At 43.7% G+C, this 13,404-nt stretch overlaps 1 long non-coding RNA gene across 1 annotated transcript in view; it reads right to left on the minus strand.

Annotated features, from left to right (window-relative positions):
* Positions 1 to 1,218: 1,218 nt before the first annotated feature.
* LOC133771933 (uncharacterized) overlaps positions 1,219 to 13,404 on the minus strand; it is a 29,769-nt gene continuing 17,583 nt past the window's right edge. Inside the window, exon 3 of the long non-coding RNA XR_009867651.1 lies at positions 1,219 to 1,285. This is a non-coding gene — a long non-coding RNA (uncharacterized LOC133771933). The remainder of the gene's footprint in view (positions 1,286 to 13,404) is intronic.

Consider the following 13,404-nt stretch of genomic DNA (forward strand, 5'->3'; position numbering starts at 1 on the left):
CTAGCAATTATTTGTTTTCAGGAATTCTCTTCCAGTTATCTACTCCCTCATACTATTTCCCCAAAGCTTAGCAGCTTAAAATAACAACCATTTTATTATGCTTCTCACTTCTGTGGGTCAATAATTTTGGCAATTCTCAGCTGTGTGATTTTTCAGACGTTATTCCGTGACATCACAGTAAAATGGGCCAATCTGTATCACTCACACATGAGACATCCTGGTAGAGAGAGCCAGAAAAGACTGTAGGCCAAAGTATCTACGAAACCAATCCTTTGTTTTTAAGACTAATAAATAAGACAACAAGCAATACAAAAGGGAATCTCAAAATATGTCAAACAATGGTAGTGTCATTGAAATGGCATTCAGCTTCCAAAGGTATGACATATTTATGTCTACATCCAAAATGCCTTTTGAAACAGTAATCTCTTAACTTGATGTCACACTTTGCATACTTACTACTCAGCTTTTCAAAATAACTGACACATGGGGACGAATGACATTCTCTAGGCATAAATAAAATGAAAACCTAATTTTGTGGATTTGGAATCAAACTCAACAGGAAATACCTTTAAATTTAGCTACTATGTAAGCCAAAGCAGTGAGGCTTCATGATTTAAAAACAACAGCATATTGAAAGATAAAAAGAAAAAAAAAAAACAGTAAATGCACATCTGGGCCATTCTGTATAGTTTAAAGGTTTGCATATTTTACTCAGTCTCAGGATGAGTGAAAAACAGCTGTGATGGCTTTGCATAACACAGAAAGTTCAAGAGCGTATCTACAGCTGCTTCTCTCACACTATCTTTTGCAATGGGGAGGAAGGGATATAGTCAAAGAAAGGACAGAGAAGCAGAATCCTGTTTTGTTTGAAAACAACAGTCCCACAATTTCACTTATCAGTACCTTCAAAGATGCCTACTTGAATTTTGCCCCACCTGAAAAATGCTTCTCTTTCAAGGAGCATATACACATGTTCATTCCTATTCGGACAAGAGAAGGCAAGATAATGTTGTGCATGACAATATAACATATTGTACGCAGCACTGTAATGTTGCCATTTTTGCATGCAGGAAGGTTCCCGTGCACACTGGAGGAGAAGTGGAGAGTGCTAATGCAGTTGCAGGAGCCAAGCTTACCCAAGAAGGGCCAGAGCCTATGCTTTACCTGCTTGATCAACTCCTGTCTCCTTATCTCCATGAGCAGTGTTTCTAAACTTATCTTTCCTCCTCCAGTTCCGTGTTTTGTGTTGAAATGCTTGGTCAAATCTGCATCCTCTTTACATACCCTTAAAAGACAAAATTAGCAATATTATACTGTAGATTTCAAAATGCATAGGAGAGAGGAGTTTGAAAGTTCTCACCACAAAGAAGTGATAAATGTTTGATATGCTGAACACCCTGATTTGATCATTATAGGCTCATACATGTATCAAACTGTCACACTGCAACCTACAAATGTGTGCATTTACTATGTGTCAGTTAAAAACAAAAGAAAACTCAAAGAAGTCTTAGAAAAAAATGTTTGAAGAAAAAACTTTCCCTTTCCCTCCATTTCAAAGTACATGTCATTCCAAAATTTGGCTTATCTATTAATATTAAATATGACCAACAATTATAATAATGAAAATAAAAATTAGCAGAGCACTTTTTATCTGTGAAAATGCTTCCAAGTGCTTTTCAGGGATTCATTCATTTAATCCTTGCTGTAATTACATGAGATAAGTTCTTTTTATACCATCTCCATTACTCAATGAGAAAACCAGGACTCAGGGGGCTGAGAAACTTCCTAAGATCATTCTACTAATAAAGGTGAAGCTGGTCCTTTATTTTAGGCAATCTGGTCTGGAGCTGGCCCTCTTGATACCTATGCTAATTTATATCCTCAACAATCTCGGCCTTTAAAGCATCAATTTGTTTCCATCTGAGGTGATTTATTACAAAATTACAATGAACGAGTGTACAGCATGCAAGGTCCCACAGAATGCAGACTCTGTCATCATTCTTGTTTCTGGGAATGCATTCCCAGTGCCCTTGAGTACGGATACCCAGTACATCTGCCTGGGAATGGTTCCTCCCTCTGGGTGTCAAACTTCGACTCATCACTGAATTCCAGACTCTTTAATCCACTCACAAATTCATTTTAAGCATCTTTGCCTTCCTTGTTCATTGATAAATCCTAATCACTTTACTACTTGGCATATGGTAGATACTTAAAAAAGATATTTGTTGGCCGGCGCCGTGGCTCAACAGGCTAATCCTCCGCCTTGCGGCGCCGGCACACCGGGTTCTAGTCCCGGTCGGGGCACCGATCCTGTCCCGGTTGCCCCTCTTCCAGGCCAGCTCTCTGCTGTGGCCAGGGAGTGCAGTGGAGGATGGCCCAAGTGCTTGGGTCCTGCACCCCATGGGAGACCAGGAGAAGCACCTGGCTCCTGCCATCGGAACAGCGCGGTGCGCCGGCCGCAGCGCGCTACCGCGGCGGCCATTGGAGGGTGAACCAACGGCAAAAGGAAGACCTTTCTCTCTGTCTCTCTCTCTCACTGTCCACTCTGCCTGTCAAAAATTAAAAAAAAAAAAAAGATATTTGTTGAACAAAACAAGTAATGTTTAAAAGACAACTTAAATGTAACATGGTCAAAATAAGGCCTTTTATTCCTGTCCCATAAAAATTTACTCATTCTCATGTTTGATCCTTTGGTCCAATTGCAAGATGCAAATCCTCAGAAACATTCTTAACTAGTCTCTGAATCAACCCCACAGCCAAACCACGAGCAGATAGGGTTTCACAAATTGCAATTTTATGTCCCTAGTCTTCCTGCTTCTCTCAATCTCCCTGCTAAACCTGAAATCCTAGCTATCATTGTCTCTCACCTTCGACTAGGCCTTCCTGTCTCCCTTCTTTCTCAGAATCCATCATTTGCTCAGCACTTGACTCATCCTTATTAAACATCTATCTGGCCGCATCTCTTCGCACTAAAGTGGCTGGTCATGATGCTTTGAACCAAACCCAAACTCCTAGATTATCTTTTAAAGACCCTATACTATATGGCTCCTTCTGCCTCACTCATCTTGCTTTTTTTTTTTTTTTTTCCCACATGCAGAGTGGACAGTGAGAGAGACAGAGAGAAAGGTCTTCCTTTTCCGTTGATTCACCCCTCAGTGGCTGCTGCAGCCAGTGCACCACGCTAATCCGAAGCCAGGAGCCAGGTGCTTCTCCTGGTCTCCCATGCGAGTGCAGGACCTAAGCACTTGGGCCATCCTCCACTGCACTCCCGGGCCACAGCAGACAGCTGGACTGGAAGAAGAGCAACGGGGACAGAGTCCAGTGCCACGACCAGGACTAGAACCCGGTGTGCCAGTGCCGCAGGCGGAGGATTAGCCTATTGAGCCGCGGCGCCGGCCCCAACTGTTCTTTGAAAGCATAAAACCACTGCTAACATACAGGGGAAGGGGGCAACTTCATATAAAATGGAACATGCTTGTGCATGTGTTTATGAGTGTCTATGAGTAAGGCAAAGAGTGTGTGCAACTGAATGTGTGTGCACATTCGTAAATTCTAATCTACACCCTTAATTCAGTTACTATGCAAAGTACCGATAACATGCCTCAATAATCCACAGGTGCCTAACTAGAATATGAGGGATCCCAGTCAAGAATCAACATCTTAAGTGCTAGCTCCTTAGCATTTAAATATGGTTACCCAAAGCCACCGTAATTACCAGAATACATACTAGTTTCCAAATGGTGGAATGAGCAGATTTCAGCACAGGTGACCAGAAGTGTCAAAAAGACCCTACTGCCCTTAAATGAGCGAAGTATAGAGACCCAGCTGATCTTACATTCAAGTTCCCACCACCTCACAGAGGCCTCGTGGTCTGGTAACCACAAAAATACTTCTTCCTCCCCTTGCAGTATTTTGGCATTGGCTCCAGAGTGAGTCCTCCATACAAGGTTTTAGCTTGAGCATCAAGAGTAGAACCATGGAACTCATCATATGCTTGCCTTGTGCCTGTGTGTCAAATGTCTGTGCAACTCCTTAGAAATTAAATGTGCTTTTATTATAAGTCTTAGTTTGAGGTCTTCTAAAATGAGACCATGAGACAAGAATTAAAGACCATGGAATCTGGGGGTAGTGGCACAGGGGACATGAGTATAAGTGTAGAAAAATGAAGGCAACCAAATAAAGGTTGCCAGCTACCACTGTGTGTACAACCAGTAGAGTTTAAGCCCACAAGGAAACTATGGCAGATTATGCAAAACAGATACCTTGGGCGCAACAAACTGGCGTGCAAGAGACCTGGGTTATATATACACTGGTTCCCAAGTGTCATTGGTTGAGTGCTGTTCCTATGGTTGACCACACACATGAATATCATGTTGCTGGGTTACAGGGAAAAATCCTCAGGCAAAACAAGGTAGAGGCTGACTGTAGGAACTTGGCAGAGCATACCAACATGCACCCTAAAGTCTGAGAGCCAGAGGCAAGGCACTGACACGTTGGCTGAAAGAGCACAGCACCTGACTCTGCACTGAAGAGTGAAGACCCAGATGACCTCCACTGACTTCTATCTAAGTGTCCAAGAAAGGGAAGGGGTAAGGAAAGGGAAGTGAAGGGAAGAGGACGGGAAGGGATAGGATGGGAGGGGAGACAGAAAAATCTACTGACATCTGCAGATGTGGGGCATGAGCCAGTTTGGAACACTCTCAGGAAGACTTTTGCACTTGCTGTTCCCTTTGCCTGGCATGGTTACAGGCCATGCTTGAAGGGAAAATAACTGAAAAATTTGCTAGCAGAAAGCTCTAAGCAGCTAAAAACTACTCTCCTTTCCCTGAGGTCTCTCTCTGGAAAACTTAGTTCTCTAGAGATTCTCCCAGTGCCAACAGCATACTCGTGGCAAACCCCAAGTCTTATCACCCAATGTACACTGTATAAGAGTTTGCAAAATGCTTTCTACAGAAGGAAAACTTCGCTGCTCCACCCAAAGTTTCTACCCCCAGTGGGAGAGGGGTTCAGGCAGTAGGATACTAATTTTTTTTAATTATCTATTTTTTGAGTTATAATTTATGTACATCAAATATCATATTTTTAATTATACATTTTTATGAGTTTTGGCAAATTTATCCAGTCCTACAAACTACCAAAAACAAATTATAGAACATGTCCATCACCTAAAATTATTTATTTAGGGGCCATGTGCTGTGCTATAGCAAGTAAAGCCACCACCTGCAGTGCCAGTATCCTGTATGGGTGCCAGTTCGAGTCCCAGCTGCTCCACTTCCAAACCAGCTCCTTGTTAAAGTGCCTGGAAAAGCAGTGGCAGATGCCCCAAGTGCTTGGGTCCCTGAACCCATGTGGGAGACCCAGAATAAACTTCTGGCTCCTGGCCTTGGATCAACCCAATTTCAGCTACTGCATCCATTTGGGGAGTGAACCAGTGTGTATGGAAGATCTCTCTCTGCCTCCCTCCCTCCCCCCCTCTCCGTGTGTATGTGCGTGTGTCTGTGTGTGTGTGTGTCTGTAACTCTGTTTCAAATAAATTTTAAAAGTCTGTCAAAAATGTTTTACTTTTAGTTTTAAAAGGCAAAGAAACAGAAAAATAAACTCCACCCACTGGTTTACTCCCCAAATGCCCTTAACTGGGCTGGGCCAGACCGAAGTCCGGAGTCCAGAGTCCAGACTCCATCAAGTCTTCCATGTGGGTGGCAGGGGCCCAGGTACTTGAGTCATCATATGCTGTCTCCCAGAGTACACATAAGCAGGAAGCTGAAATTGGAGGTGGGGCCAAGACTCTAACCGAGGCACTCTGATACTGGATGCCGGCGTCCCAAGCAGCATCTTAACCACTGTGTCAAATGCTAGCATCAGGGCATGACTGCTCTACACATGTCAGACACCCATCCTTAAGAGCGCAGCGTCAAAAGGTATCTGTATCAGAATGTGTGGCTGCTACAAAGCACTGCATGGCTTGTCTGCTGCTGCAACAATACCATATGAAAACCAACCACATAGCCTCGGTGACACAGAATACCAAGTTTACTAGTGATATGTCTGAAGTCAGGTGAGGCTAGCTGACAATCAGCTGCAGCAAATGGGGCTCTCTGCTCAGTCTGTCTGCCATCATTCAGGAAGCCTGGCCAGGTAAATCTCAGGACATTGGTTAAGGAGCCAGAACAAGCCCCTCCCCCAGGGGATTTTTATTTTTTTTTTTTTTTAGCATTTTATTTCAGAATAGCTTTCAATTTACAAAGCAAAATCTATGAAGCAGCAACACAAAGAGCATCCATATGTCCCACACCCTGCTTCCGTAGTCTTAACAGCTCATATTGGTATACCTGTCATAATTAAAGAGCCATATCCAGCTTCCCCTATTTTTTAATCCAAACTTCTTCCATCCCTCCTCCCTCTCCCAGCCTCTGGTAATCAGTGTTCCCACAAGCACTTTCTAAACCTCTGTCTGCCTGATATTTGTTAGTATCCCATCGGCTCAGAGTAACAGTCGCTGGAGGTAGCCTCTGCCATTTCCAAGAGGCAGTTGTCAGATACTCAGGAACTTTGTGAGCCAGCTATTAAAGTGCTGGAAGACTGAAATGAAAAAATGAAGATTTCTTTTTCCAGAGAGCTGGTATACCCCTGGCCCAAAGCAATCCCATGGCTGAAGTCAGAGTGAAAGGGGATCCAGAACACACTCAGCGGGGAAGGCTCTGCACGGTGACATGGGCCAGGGAGTGGTTGTGGGAGGTGGGCAAGAGTGGGCCCACTCTGGGATGTCTCCCAGGTACTCAACAATGCCAGAAGGACACGGTTTTCTTCCAGGTTGTACAAAATGTGGGGGCCAGCAAAGGCCCTTCTTCTTTTTACTGATTATTTTTTTCTTCTTTCATTATCTGGGTCACTTGAAGGCTCAGGCTGATTCTTCATTTTTGGCAAACTTTCTTCTTCTCATAAAAGATCCATGTGGTCTCAGATCTTAAAAGAACACTTCAAGTCTTTCCAGGGATGACGACTCATCAAAAGCAGGGAGCCTGTGCACTCCAAGTGCTCCACAGTGGGATCTCAACCACTGTAGATGTGGAAAAATATCTGGGAAAACTGAGAGGTGGAACCCATCCAAAATCAGAACTAGGAACAGGGCTCCAAAGTTCAAGCCATTGGCCATATCCAGGTTTTTTGGGCAGTGCATGGGAAGAGAAGAGTGGTGAACACGGGGACTAAGGGAACCTCAGGAGACTCTCACCATTGTGTGTTGAAAGCCTGCTGCCCTCTTTCGTCAGATAAACATCTGCAAGCTGCATGTGAATCTGCTTTACTGATATAGCTCACTACAGACGGAGAAGGAAGCAGTTTTAAAACTGTCCCAGCCCTGGTTTGCCAATGGCTTGGTTGGGTGAGGAAATCTGCACAATACCTGCAAAGAGTGTCATGGCCTCATGGTGTCACCTTGGATCTGCCTCATTCTGCCCCAGAAGGGATTCCAAACATTGCCTCTCACACCCTCATCCTAGCGAGCTCAAGTGCACATTAGTACACAGAAGGCCAGAGCAGACTTTCAGGAAGGGAAACTGCTTACCTTGAATGGCACGGTATTTCTCTTCCTGTCTGCAACAGTCACAGAGGACACTACCGATCTCCAAGACACAACTTGAGCCTGTCCTGCTTTTCGTGGCACACAGGTGTCAAGGTTCCAGGGACCAGTAGCAAACTGAAGAGTAAACAGTACCACAGAGAACTGCTGGGAATATTTCAGTGGCATTCAACAGCTGTCCTGTCTCTAGTCAGAAGAGTCTGGCAAAACTATCCCCAAGTCTCAGGAGCTTTAAATAATGAGAAATTTTTCAGTCACACCCTTGCCACTTATGTGTCTACAGGAGAGCCCTGCTCAACATGGCCATCAGACCTCAAGGTGTATGGTTAAGCTTTATGAGTCAACTTCACAGGGTTGCCCAGGGAGCTTGATAAAATGTTCTTTCTGGGTGTGTCTGGGTGGGTGTTCCAGACAGACTACCATTTGAAACAGCAGGCTGAGTAACGATGATCACCCTAACCTTGGCAGGCATCGTCCAGTTCACTGAAGGCATGAAAAGAACAGAAAGGCGGAGGAAGGGCAAGTTCACTCCCTCTGAATGGGACACCCATCTTCTGCCCTGAGAACTGGCCCTCCTGGTTCCCTGGTTTCCTGATTCAGAGGCACCTACACTATAAGCCCCCTTGGTGTTCTGGTCTCAGATCCATGCTGCATTACACGTCGGAATACCCAACTTCTTTGCATGCAGAAGGCAGATTGCGGGGCTTCGCACTCTCATTAATCACATGAGACAATTCTAGTAAGACTCACAGACACACAAGGGTACTTCACCAAGTTTGTGGAAAACAGAATGAAAAGATAAGCCTATGTGGTGCAAACAATTCTAAAATCCATGCATCTGAGTGATCTTCAAAAAGGTCATGGAAAATGTGTATTATGATATGCATGACACATGGGGCTCTGCATATACAATCCCAGCAACAGTGCTCAAGGATTCTCAAGGTAGCACTTTGAGATCTTTACCAATAAATTAGCAAGTCTTTATCTTGATGCAACAGAATAAACTCATCATCTAATTCTATTTTTTTCCGCAATTTTTTGGAAGTGTGTGTGTGTGTACCTCTCTGGAGAAACCTCAAATACCAGGATGACAAGGAAGCCACCATCTCCAAACCTGTCCATCACCAAATAGAAAAGCAGGCACTGGCCCTTAAAGATACACATTCCATCAGCCAAAGGGGACCCATGGCCACATAAAACTGGGACAAGAAGTGCACTCCTCCTATATTCATCTCCTTAGCCCCCTTTAACAAGTTACAGATTTAGTGGTTTAAAACAGCACAGGTATATTTATTCACAGTTCTGGAGTCCAGAAACCCAAAGCCTGGTACACTTGGCTGACACCAGTGTGTGACAGGGCCATGCTCCACTTGGGAGCTCCGGAAGAGAATCCTTTCCTTATCTCTCCAAGATTCTGGTGGCTTATGCCCACCTCACCTCATCTTCAAGGCCAGCATCCTCAAATCCTTCTCTGCTCTGTCTTCTCACGGTCTCCTCTGCATGAGTCAAATCTTTCTCTGCCTCTCTTACACGCTCACAAGTGATTGTATTTAGGGTCTGTCATGCTGCAGGAGCCTGAAGCCCAAGAGGTCTCACTCATAATGTTAGTTAATTCTAAAGAAATTACCCAAAAGTCCAGCTGGCAGAGACAATTACTTGAGAAAGGGAAGTGAGCACCAGTGACTACTGGTCAGTTGATTGGAATATCAATAATCTACATTGTCTGGCCAGAGTACCCCATGTTAAATATTACCTGAGGAACCCAATCATAGTTGGTTCCAGAAGTCTAGGTACCAAAGACACAAGCTGCAGCTGTTTTCAGCATACCTTTACCCTCCCCATCAGATTCTACTTAAGATGTTTACCCTTTGCGTGTGTTGTGAGGGGTGGGTACAGGGATGCCTATCCCAGAAGCTACCCCCACAGCACAGAATGTTCTTTCTCATAGGGGAGGGGACATCATAAGCCTTCCCTGCAGGGACCACCCAAACAATCCAAGAAGATGTCCCTACACAGATGTGCCTAATCACAATTTCAAAGACCTTCCAAATAAGGCAGAAATCACGGTTCCAGGGACTAGGTAGGACCTGGTATCTTCAGGGACCATTATTCAGCCTTAGGAAAGAGAATGGAAATGCTTTCGTTACTAACCATAATAACAATCTCCATATCCTAGTACAGCCTTGCCTCCCAGCACTTCTCAACTAAGGTTGAGAATCCTCTGCCTGTCTATAGTCTAGCATTCATTTCTTCTCAAATATACCCAGAAATACACAACCAGAGAGGAACTCAAGAACCTACTTGTATAACTATCTCCTCTTTTTTTTTTAAAGATTTATTTATTTGTTTGAAAGTCAGAGTTACACAGAGAGAGAAAGAGAGGCAGAGGCAGAGAAAGAGACAGGTCCTCTATCCATTGGTTCACTCCTCAACTGGCTGCAATGGTCAGAGCTGCACTGATCCGAAGCCAGGAGCCAGGAGCTTCTTCTGGGTCTCCCATACGGATGCAGGGGCTCAAGGACTTGGGCCATCTTCTACTGCTTTCCCAGGCCATAGCAGAGAGCTGGATTGGAAGTGGAGCAGCCAGGACTTGAACCAGTGCCCATATGAGATGCTGGCACTGCAGGCGGCAGCTTAATCCTCTACACCACAGCACCAGCCCCAACTGCCTCCTTTAACAACTGAATAAACTGGGTCTCACAAAATGTCACAAATCCAGGGTCAGATGTTTGGTCTGAGATGGAAACAGGTTACCAGGTTTATAGGGGAGCCACTAAATACTACACCATACTCCTTGCTAGCTGGCTGGTTAGCCATTTGGGAGATAATCTGCCTTTTTTTCTTTCTAATGCATGTATTCCATAGCAACATCCACCTCAACCCACATCACCCTGTCCCTGAAACACTGACTTAGAAATTGTCAGCATGAGGCCGGCGCCGCGGCTCACTAGGCTAATCCTCCACCTTGCGGCGCCGGCACACCGGGTTCTAGTCCCGGTCGGGGCACCGGTCCTGTCCCGGTTGCCCCTCTTCCAGGCCGGCTCTCTGCTGTGGCCAGGGAGTGCAGTGGAGGATGGCCCAAGTCCTTGGGCCCTGCACCCCATGGGAGACCAGGAGAAGCACCTGGCGCCTGCCATCAGATCAGCGCGGTGCGCCGGCCGCAGCGTGCTACCGCGGCGGCCATTGGAGGGTGAACCAACGGCAAAAGGAAGACCTTTCTCTCTCTCTCTCACTGTCCACTCTGCCTGTCAAAAAAAAAAAAAAAGACTTCTATAAAGAAATTGTCAGCATGTGATATTCTGTATGTTTACTGGGTTGTTTATGGTCTGTTCCTCTCCACCAGGATGTAAACCCCACAATGGCAAAATGCTGTTTTACTCTTTGCAGTGGTTAGCACAGGCCTGGCATTTACCCTATGTGAAATGAATGAATAAATGAATCTTGAAAATTGACTTCCCTTCCTAATAGTTTATATACAAATTACAAAATTCTATAATCTATTATTTACAAATTCTGCCATGATGACAATATGTTCTAGATTATTACAAAGGATTATGTTTTAAACTCATTATGAGTCCAATTCCAATTTTGTAAAAATTTTGTATTATTATGTAGTGTTTTCTATTGTTTCTATTTGTTATAAACAAATTACCAACTTACAACAAAAATATATACAAACTTAATTAACAACACATCCAATACCACAAAAATACCCTGGCTACATGTAGACAAAAATCAAGAATGACTTTATTTATACAACTAGCATAATTTTTTTAACCAATTTTAGTTTGAGGGATTTTTTTCCCAATTCTTTTCCATAACCACTACTTCAGATATTTACAACCAAAGGAAAATTCTCCCCTTTAACTCTCCTGTTCAACCTTAGATTTGAGTAATAATTCTAACAAGTAGCTGTGATATGAACTTCTATACCAAGTTCCATTTGATGATGGTGAAACATAACCAAACAGGCTAATGACTGTGTATGTTCTGACATGTCTGAAAATTAGCAAAAACTAACATTGTTTTAAATAAAGAAAGTCTATATATCTCCAGTTTTAGAGATGTCCAGTAAAAAACTAATAACTTAAGTGAAATCAATGGAAAAACTCCCTATAAGGGGGTGGAATAATTATAAGACAGTTAGGCTTTCATAGGCTTTCAAATCTTTTTATTTATTTATTTATTTGACAGAATTACAGAGACAGAGACAGAGAAAAAGGTCTCCCGTCCATTAGTTCACTCCCCAAATGGCTGCAATGGACAGAGCTGCGCCAATCTGAAGCCAGGAGTCAGGCGCTTCCTCCTGGTCTCCCATGTGGGTACAGGGGCCCAAGCACTTAGGCCATCCTCCACTGCCTTCCCAGGCCATAGTATAGAGCTGGACCGGAAGAGGAGCAACCAGGGCTAGAACCGATTCCCATATGGGATGCTGGTGCTGCAGGCAGAGGATTAACCTAGTGCACCACGACGCCATCCCCCATAGGCTTTAAAATCTAAAGTGAAATATTAGCCAAGATAGATTTATAGGAACTAGTAAGATGATGGACCTCAAGTATTTACAACTATGAATCTTCTATCCTTAACTTGAACCTTCCATTGTTAATTTGAATCAAAATGATTCAAGCATACACTCTCTATTCCCACCATTCTGGATGCCCTCCAGTGCCTCCGATGCATCCTGTACGTGCTTTCTTCTCAGTCTTCAAGTATGTTATTCCTTTCCCCTGGACACTCTCTCCCAAAACAGCCTGGATCTACCTCCAACACTCTCTCAGTCCCTCAAATGCAAAATGGGCATATTAACATTCCCTACTCATATAAGGCTATAAGACAGCAAGATTAAGTGTAAAGATAATATTTGATCAATGACTTGAAAGAGGAAGTGAACATGATTTGTGCATTTGAAATTTGAGAACTCTCGGCAGAATAAGCAGCCAGTACAAATGCCCTGAGGTAGCAGTGTGCTTATTGGTTCAAAGGACAGGAAGGAGAGTAGCTTGCTGCAGTATAGCGAGCCAACAAAGGGGTAAAGAGGCCAGATCACAGAGGACTTTGTAAACTATGTAAGTACATTAGCTTTTACCCTAGGCAAGATGGGAAGCCACTTCAGAGCTCTGAGCAGAGAATGAGATCTGACTTAGGGATACAGGGTGGTGCTGTGAAAATATGATTTTATACATTCAAAACCCTAAAGACTCCATCAAAAAACTGTTAGAACTAATAAAAGTCAGGATACAATCATCAGTAGCATTTTCATACACTATCAATGAACTATGATCCCAAAATCAAGACAACAATCTCATTTACAATAACTACAAAAATTAAAATACTTAGGGATAAATTTAACCAAGGAGGTAAAAGGTGTTAAAAATTATAAAACACTAATGAAAGAAATCAAAGATACAAAAAAATGGAAAAATACCTTGTGTCCATGGACTGGAAGAATTAATACTGTTAAAATGTCCATACTTGGGGCCAGTACTGTGGTGCAGTGGGTTAAAGCCCCAGCCTATAGCGCCAGAACTCCATATGGGTGCCAGTTCGAGACCCAGCTGCTCCTCTTCTCATCCAGCTCTCTGCTGTGGCCTGGGAAGAAGCTTCTAGCTCCTGGCTTCGGATCAGCTCAGCTCTGGCCACTGCGGTCATTTGGGGAGTGAACCAGTGGAATAGAAGACCTCTCCATCTCTCTGGCTCTACCTCTCTCTGTAACTCTTTCAAATAAATAAAACAATTTGAAAAAAATGTCCATAGTACCCTAAATGATCACAGATTAAATGCAATCTCTAAAATTCAAATGGCATTTTTAACACAAATAGAAAAAA

The sequence above is a fragment of the Lepus europaeus genome, chromosome 12, assembly GCF_033115175.1.
Source record: "Lepus europaeus isolate LE1 chromosome 12, mLepTim1.pri, whole genome shotgun sequence".
Taxonomy (NCBI): Eukaryota; Metazoa; Chordata; class Mammalia; order Lagomorpha; family Leporidae; genus Lepus; species Lepus europaeus.